We start from the raw sequence: 8,004 nt of genomic DNA, 5'->3' as shown, positions 1-8,004 counted from the left end.
AAAATGTAAATGGTTTGTCAATTTGAGCTACGGTTCAAAAGTTATGCCTCCTAGAAGTTCGATTACCATTTTTGGATTCTTCTAATTTTGTGTCGACTTCTAATGCAACTTCTAGAGCCTTCTATTTAGTAGGTGGATGCCAACTAGCACTTTCTAGAATGTATTCCTAATCCTTAACCCTTTGAGGTCTATTTAAGAACATTTCTGGCATTGTAAAAGGCAGTTCAGAGTGGAGTTTGAGAGAAGGTACTAGGAGAAGAAATTATCTCTAGATTTATGCTATTGTAAGCCCATAGGGCATGTTTTTGAGTATGTTTCTCTGCACTAAGTGTGCTAGCATATTTTCATAGTTAATAAAAATTTTCTCTTTCCTGTTGTGTCCATTATGTGCTTGGGTTGTGTCCCCATCAAAAATTGACAAAAAATAGGTTATCATGCAAAAAAAATTGTTGCTGAGCAACTTTTGCATTTTTTTGGGAAGGCAAAAGTTGCTCAGCAACAAAAATTATTGCATGACAAATTTTTTTGTTGCGACTTTTATGGATTCTCACTCTAAATTTCATCAAATGCCTACAAATGCATGTCAAAACATAGAAGACTCCTAATAAACATAAAAATGCATGAAATTGATCAAAAAAACACCTTTTTGTTTACTTTTTCAAATAGTTTTCAATGGAGAATTAGACTCAAGAACTTGATTAGACTCAATTACTAACCATAAATTAATAAAAGGGATTGTTAGTGCATATTTTTACATCCCAATTTTTGACTTAATTTGAAATATAGCCATTGAGGTTCCCATGAATTCAGTTGGCAGTTTAATTTGTTATAATCTAGCGAAATTGTAAGATAGTTAGTCGTTATGATTTCAAGTGAAGATAGCATGCTAGTTGATTGTTAATCATGAATTCATGGAATTGAGATGAAGGTTAACCATTATGATAATTTATGATTAAATAATTTATAATTTAATTAAGGAGAATTTCCTTGTAGGAAACACATCGAAGGGGTGGAAGCATTGCCAAAAAAGAATTAGGTAGGAGCATCACCATCACTGAGCAAATGGGTTGAGGACCTAGTGACTTAAAATAGGATACATCTATGGGACCCACATGAGCTATTTAAATAAATAAATTGAGAAACTAATTGGGTTAAAATATAAAAAGTATCTCAAAGGATTTTAATTTATCTTTCATGATATTATTTTAATAAATATTTATATACGTCCATATAATATAAAAATGATTTGGCACCATTATAATTTAATAATTTAATAAAGTGATGTTTATAAGTACATATAAGATTTTAATAATATTTGAATTATAATAACATTTGAATTATTATAATTTTTGAATTACAACCTTCCGACTCTATTCTTTCCAATTTAATATTCTTTACTTTTAAACGATAACACTTGGCAAGATAAATCGATTTAATATTTGGTGATTCAAATTATCTTATTATCTTCCAACATTATTCTTTTCATTTTAATATTTCTTGCTTTTAACTTATTATCAGTTGGCTTGAATATCGATTTAACTCTTGGAATTCAAATAGTTTATAATCTTGAACCAGTAGTAGTGAAAGAGTCACTTTTCTTTATATATAGAATTGAGAATTAGGAGAAAAGGGTATTCATTTCCTTTTAAGCACCCAACTACCATTTTTATTTTTAATACCAACTTCCTCTCAATAGTCTAGACAATAATCTCAAATCAACAAAAAGCCAAGAAGATCACAATTTTTTTTATAAAAGTCATGAGAGGAGTCAATGAGAGATAATACACATACTAGCTATGAATCTACTTACCTCTATACCACTTTCAACACCTGTTTACACTTCCATATGCAAGTAGCATTCTGCCATTTGGCACTCAACCATTTAGGAAAAGATACTCTACATTGAATACATCTACAACATCCAAAGGAGGATAGATTTTCCAGCTTGAATTGCAAGTCTTCAAACATAGTAAGAAGATATATAATTCAGGTCATGGATTTTTCCTTCTAAAGCTTTTTAAGTGCATTCATATTTTATAAATTCCTTCTTTCTGAGTGTATGTCCAATTATAGCTAGCTACATATTTTCTAGGATTGAGAGTAATACAGTGTATGCATTCATGTTCTAAATGGAAAGTCTAATTGTAGTCAACTATGAGAAATAAGGCATATGCATTTTCATTCCTAGTTCTTTATTTGATTACTATCTAAGGGTTTTTCATATTCATAACCCTTTATTGCCTAGTCTGAATGTTAAAACCATAGCCGGATATACAATAATAGATTGAGACTAGATTATAACACCTTGTTGATGGTTTTTGGCTCAATATGGAATTCATTGAAGATCTTCATTGAATAACCTTATGATAACTGTAAAACTTGAATGTATGAATGAACCGATATCAATGATCATGTTCTTATAATCATAATACTTTTTTAATCCACCAACACAGAAGAATTCACCAGCAAGAAGCCATGGAATGGTGAAGAGTTATAAATGATAACAAAACAATCAAAATCTTCAAGCACATAAGAATCACTGGCAAGAAGCCGTGAAGGGTGAAGAGGCGGAGTTAAACTACAAGAACCAAGCATGAGATTTGATATGAATAACTATGTAATGAAAAACCTTAATAGCTCATGCATAATCCTATTATTATAATCTCTTGTTGTCAAGTTGTATGGTGTGTTAAATACTAGGATTCCTAGTGGATGGGAAGATGATCCTTGTCTATTCTAGGTAGGGAGGGCCTTTCTCATTAGATATCATGTGGGGATAAGATTTGGTTTTAAGTTGGGTGGTTAAGCCCTTGACAATGTTTCACCTCTTCTCAAGTTGTCAGATGAACAATAGATAAAGATAAGCTATGCATTCAATTGTTGTTGGAAAATAGGTATTATCACTTTTATGATGTATATTCAAGAAGGTAAGATTAATTGAGTTATTTCATCATTACAGTTAGTTTACACCTAGATGCAAGAGATATTTATGGATTGTTTTTCTTTTATATGAATATCGAATATGAGCATATTTTATAATCTTGAGTTACTGCCATAGTTTAGCAGTCAGAAGGAAAGGAATTTGAAGCCCTAATTAATTTAGTGGTATCTAGAACCCTAGATAATATAGTGGTATCAGAAGTCCTAATTGAATCAGTGGTATCAGAAGCACCTTTTGATTTAGTGGTATTAGAAGCCCTAAGTGATACCTTGGTAACTAAAATTCCTAAATGAATCAATGGTAATCAATGCCCTAATTGATACAGTGGTATGTTATGCCCTAATTTAAAAAATAGTGGTATTTAATCGTAATCATCATTTGATTTTGAGATAGAAATTTTTAGATGGTAGCTGTTATGTGATATTATTATAGTAGTATTTGTGGACTAACCCGGGTGGTTGCAAAAGCATCCCTAGTTTTGATTTCAATCTCAGATTTCATGGTATGTGTTTTTTAACTTAAACTATACTAATTTTCATTTGATGGTGTTTAAAGTTTTTAGTTAAGAAAATTTTGTTTAAGTACTAATTTAACCATCAATCCCTTTTCATATGATTGAAATTGACTTAACTGACTTCCTATGAAGATGAAATGATAATTGTATCTTTTGAGTATGTTTGTTGTTAATTTAGACCCGAGAACTTAGGATGTTACATATGGTATCAGAGCATTGGGTTCAATGCTAAAACCTTGGGTCCAACACTATTTTTGAGAAACTTAAAAAAAAATGTTGAAAAAGGTTTATTTTGCATAACTAGATATTGCAATCAAAACTAGAAAAAAAATACTGGGAAATCATTTAGAATAGCTAGGAAGGCTGAAATGGTATAAAATGGACAAATGTATGAACTATAATATCATAAAGATGTAACATAATTAAGAAGATAAAATGATTGGCAAGTCGAGTGGTGGAGATCGGGTTTATGAACCCAATTTTGAAATCCTTGGCTAGGGTAGATATAGGTAGATGTGTTGATCATGAGATCTTTTTTTTGTTTTTGTCTAGATGCTTTAGTTATTTAGAAATAACTAATGGAACACTCAAACCACCAGAATACTCAGATGAAAGGAACAAATTGATACTTGTGCCTTATCCCAAGAGGGAGGGCCATTCTTAGTAGAGAATGAGAAGATTAAACTGGGTCTAGATGCCAAGGCTTGCACAATCCAAACCAGCTCCTATAACTTTGATGAGATGTTATCTAAATCCATGATGATGGCTAAATAATTCTTTATGCAATTAATGGCAAAAATAAATTGTTAACCATTTGAACTTGAACTGAAGGAAAATGAAACTATGAACCATGATCATTTCTGATGTTGATTAAATGAAAAAATCATTATGTGCTCCAATATGGAGTAAACACACTTGCATAATTGAAACTATCAATGCTTGTTTACATATTTAAACTTTTGGCGAGATGGGCATGGAAGCCTAAGTCATACAAATGGAAAAGACAAATTTTCAAATATTTATAGATGAATGATGAGTTACTCATGAGAATCTTATGAATTGATTCATATGCTTATGATCTTGATTTGATGTACGACAATCTTGCATAGTATATCATGTTTCTACCCTTTGACACATTGCTATACATGTATAATACACATACAATATTGACTTTTTGTATTGAACTATTGTATATTGATTTAGAGATGAAGTGTATATATCATGAGATGAATAATCTAATGAAATGTTATGGTGATAAGGTTACATAAATAGAAAGAGATCACTAACCTTTTTCAGGTACTCTATAAGTTTGTAAGGATGATCTAACCATAAATGAGTGTCATAAGCCAGATGGTACATATAAGTGATTTAAATTATGATCAAGTTATGATCTAGAACTTCCTAGTTGAATAATTCCAATTTTGAATACTTATCTCACTTTAAGTTATTAAAACCTGAAAACTCTCTTAAATGAAGATATCAATATGGAATCAAACTAATGATATGTTGAGTGTCTACATGAGTATGATAGGAATATGAAATAGAATCAACTCAATTGATGCTAAGATGACTAGAACTATGGTAAAATGAACTCAGGTAAGTAAGTGTTAATTGTTTCCATAAAAGTATCTTTTTGGAAGCTTTGAAGTAGAAATGGAAGCTTTGGAAGCTTTGAAGTATCTTGAGTTTTGATTATGATTCTTATTTTCAAAAAGAAATGATATCACAATGATAGAGATCATTGAGGATGATGAAACATGAAGGGGAATGGTACATTACATTCCAATTTTAAAAATACTCCTTTATAATGTTCGTTACAATTTCAAGTTCATCGAGGATGATGAACCACAAGGGGAATGGTATGTTACATCCCAATTTTTGACCTAATTTGAAATATAGTCATTGAGGTTCATATGAAATCAATTGGCAGTTTAATTTGTTATAATCTAGCAAAATGGTAAGATAGTTAGACGTTATAATTTCAAGTGAAGATAACATGCTAGTTGATCATTAATCACAAATTCATGGCATTGAGATTAGGTTTAACTATTATGATTATTTATGATTAAATAATTTATAATTTAATCAAGGAGAATTTCCTTGTAGGAAACATGTCGAAGGGGTGGAAGCATTGTCAAAAAAGAATGGCATCACCATCACTAAGAAAATGGGTTGAGGATCTGGCAATTTGAAATAGGATACATCTATGCGACCCACATGAGCTATCTAAATAAATAAATTGAGAAAATAATTGGTTAAAATATAAAATGTATCTCAAAGGATTTTAATTTATCTTTCATGATATTATTTTAATAAATATTTATATACATGCATGTAATATAAAAATGATTTGGCACCATTATAATTTAATAATTTAATAAAGTGATGTTTATAAGTACATATAAGATTTTAATAATATTCAAATTATAATAACATTTGAATTATTATAATTTTCAAATTACAACCTTACAATTCTATTCTTTCCAATTTAATATTCTTTACTTTTAAATGATAACACTTGGCAAGATAAATTGATTTAATATTTGGCAATTCAAATTGTCTTATTATCTTCCAATGTTATTCTTTTCATTTTAATATTTCTTTCTTTTAACTGATTATCACTTGGCTTGAATATTGATTTAACTCTTGGAATTCAAATAGTTTATAATCTTGAACCGATGGTAGTCAAAGAGCCACTTTTCTTTATATATAGAATTGGGAATTGGGAGAAAAGGGTATTCATTTCCTTTTAAGCACCCAACTACCATTTTTATCTAGCTTCCTTCCCATAAACTAGCATAAAAGGGGAATTTCCAATTGATCTTTTTTGTGTTATACGATCTGCCTACAATGCAGATTTTAGCTTAGTATGCCGATTCTGCTGGTTATCTTCCAATGTTCTCTTAATAACCCTTATCATTCTTATTTGTGGATTCAGCCAAACCATTACCTTGAGGGAAATAGTTTGAGGATGTATTTAAATGAATACCATGCTTGATAGCCCAATCAATGATTCTTAATCCCAAGAATGCCAATGCATTGTCAGATATAATTGATTCTGAGACTCCAAACCTGGCTACTAAATCTTCATAAAAATTTAGAACCGATGTTTCATTAGCCTCCTTTAATGCCACTACCTCTATCCACCTTATGAAATAATCAGTAGCAATAAGGATCCATTTATGTCCTGAACTGGATAGAGGGCTAATAGGTCCTATAAAATCCAACCCCCACCTGACGAAGGGCTGATCCACTTGAATTGGCTGAAGAGGTAAAGCTGGTAACTTGTCTTTCCCAGAAAAGATAGCACATTTGATACATTTTTTGACCCAAGCATGTGCATCTTTAAACAAACTTGGCCAATAGTAGCCAGCCCTTAGGATTTTCCAAGCTATAGTCCTAGGTGCAAAATGTCCTCCTACTACTCCATCATGAAACCCATGAAAAATCTTCTCAATCTTATGAGAAGCTACACATCGCAATAACACGCCACTATGGTCCTTTCTGAATAGCACACCTTCAAGAAAAACAAATGGAATTGACTGCAACCTAAAATACCTTCTTTTAGCTTTATTCATATTAGTTGGATATGTACCATGCTACAAAAAAAATATCATTTTAGTCATCCATTCACCTTCTAAAACCTTAGCTTCCTCTTGATGTCCAGTTTGCAGCATTAAAACATTATCGATCTTAGTTAAAATAGGGCTTTCAGCTAGCTCCTCACATAAACCTTTACCTCTAACCAGCTTGGTAATCTTGATATGCACGTCATATTCCATGACTTCAGTAATCCATCCTGCCCTCTTTTCATTTAAATCTTTGTTTAAGAGGAAATCCTTCACGCTAGGATGAGAAACCATAAGATTAATCTTGTTGTTAGACACTAGAGGTTTAAATTTTTTTAAACTTCTGATAACAGCTAGCACATGCTTCTCCACAAAGGAATAAAGTTGCTCATAGTCGTGAAGCCCTTGACTGAAAAAGGCTATTGGCTATTCAAAGCCATCTTCATTTTCTTGGACCAAAATTGTAGAAATATAATAATAGCTCCCATAAGCATAAAGGATAAAATCCTTATCAAAATTCGGATTTGTTAATGTTGGAGCTTCACTTAGAGCTTTCTTGATCTCTTCAAAACTTTTCTTTCCCTCTTTTGTCCAACTGAAAACTGCATGTTTCTTGAGCATGGCTATCAATGGTTTGAGCAAATCTGCAATATTATGAATGAACCTTCAAAAAAAATTGATCCTTCCTAAGAAACTTTGCAGCCCCTTTTTATGATGAGGCAAAGGTAGCTCCAAAATAGCAGAAACCCACTCAAGATCAATGGTGGTTCCTTCTTTTGACACAATATAACCTAACAATTTGCCTTGGTGAACAATAAATACACTTTTTTTAGGATTTAAGGATATCCCAAACTCTCTACAGTTTTGAAAAATCTATTTCAAATGGCCAAGATGATCCTTCGCTTCTTTTGAAAATACTATTATATCATCAAGATATACCAGCACTATCTTGTACATTAGTTTGTCGAAAGCCATATCCA

The sequence above is a fragment of the Cupressus sempervirens genome, chromosome 6 (genome assembly GCF_028749045.1).
Source record: "Cupressus sempervirens isolate cs-2001-9-10 chromosome 6, ASM2874904v1, whole genome shotgun sequence".
Taxonomy (NCBI): Eukaryota; Viridiplantae; Streptophyta; class Pinopsida; order Cupressales; family Cupressaceae; genus Cupressus; species Cupressus sempervirens.
Note: the sequence above shows the minus strand (reverse complement) of the source record.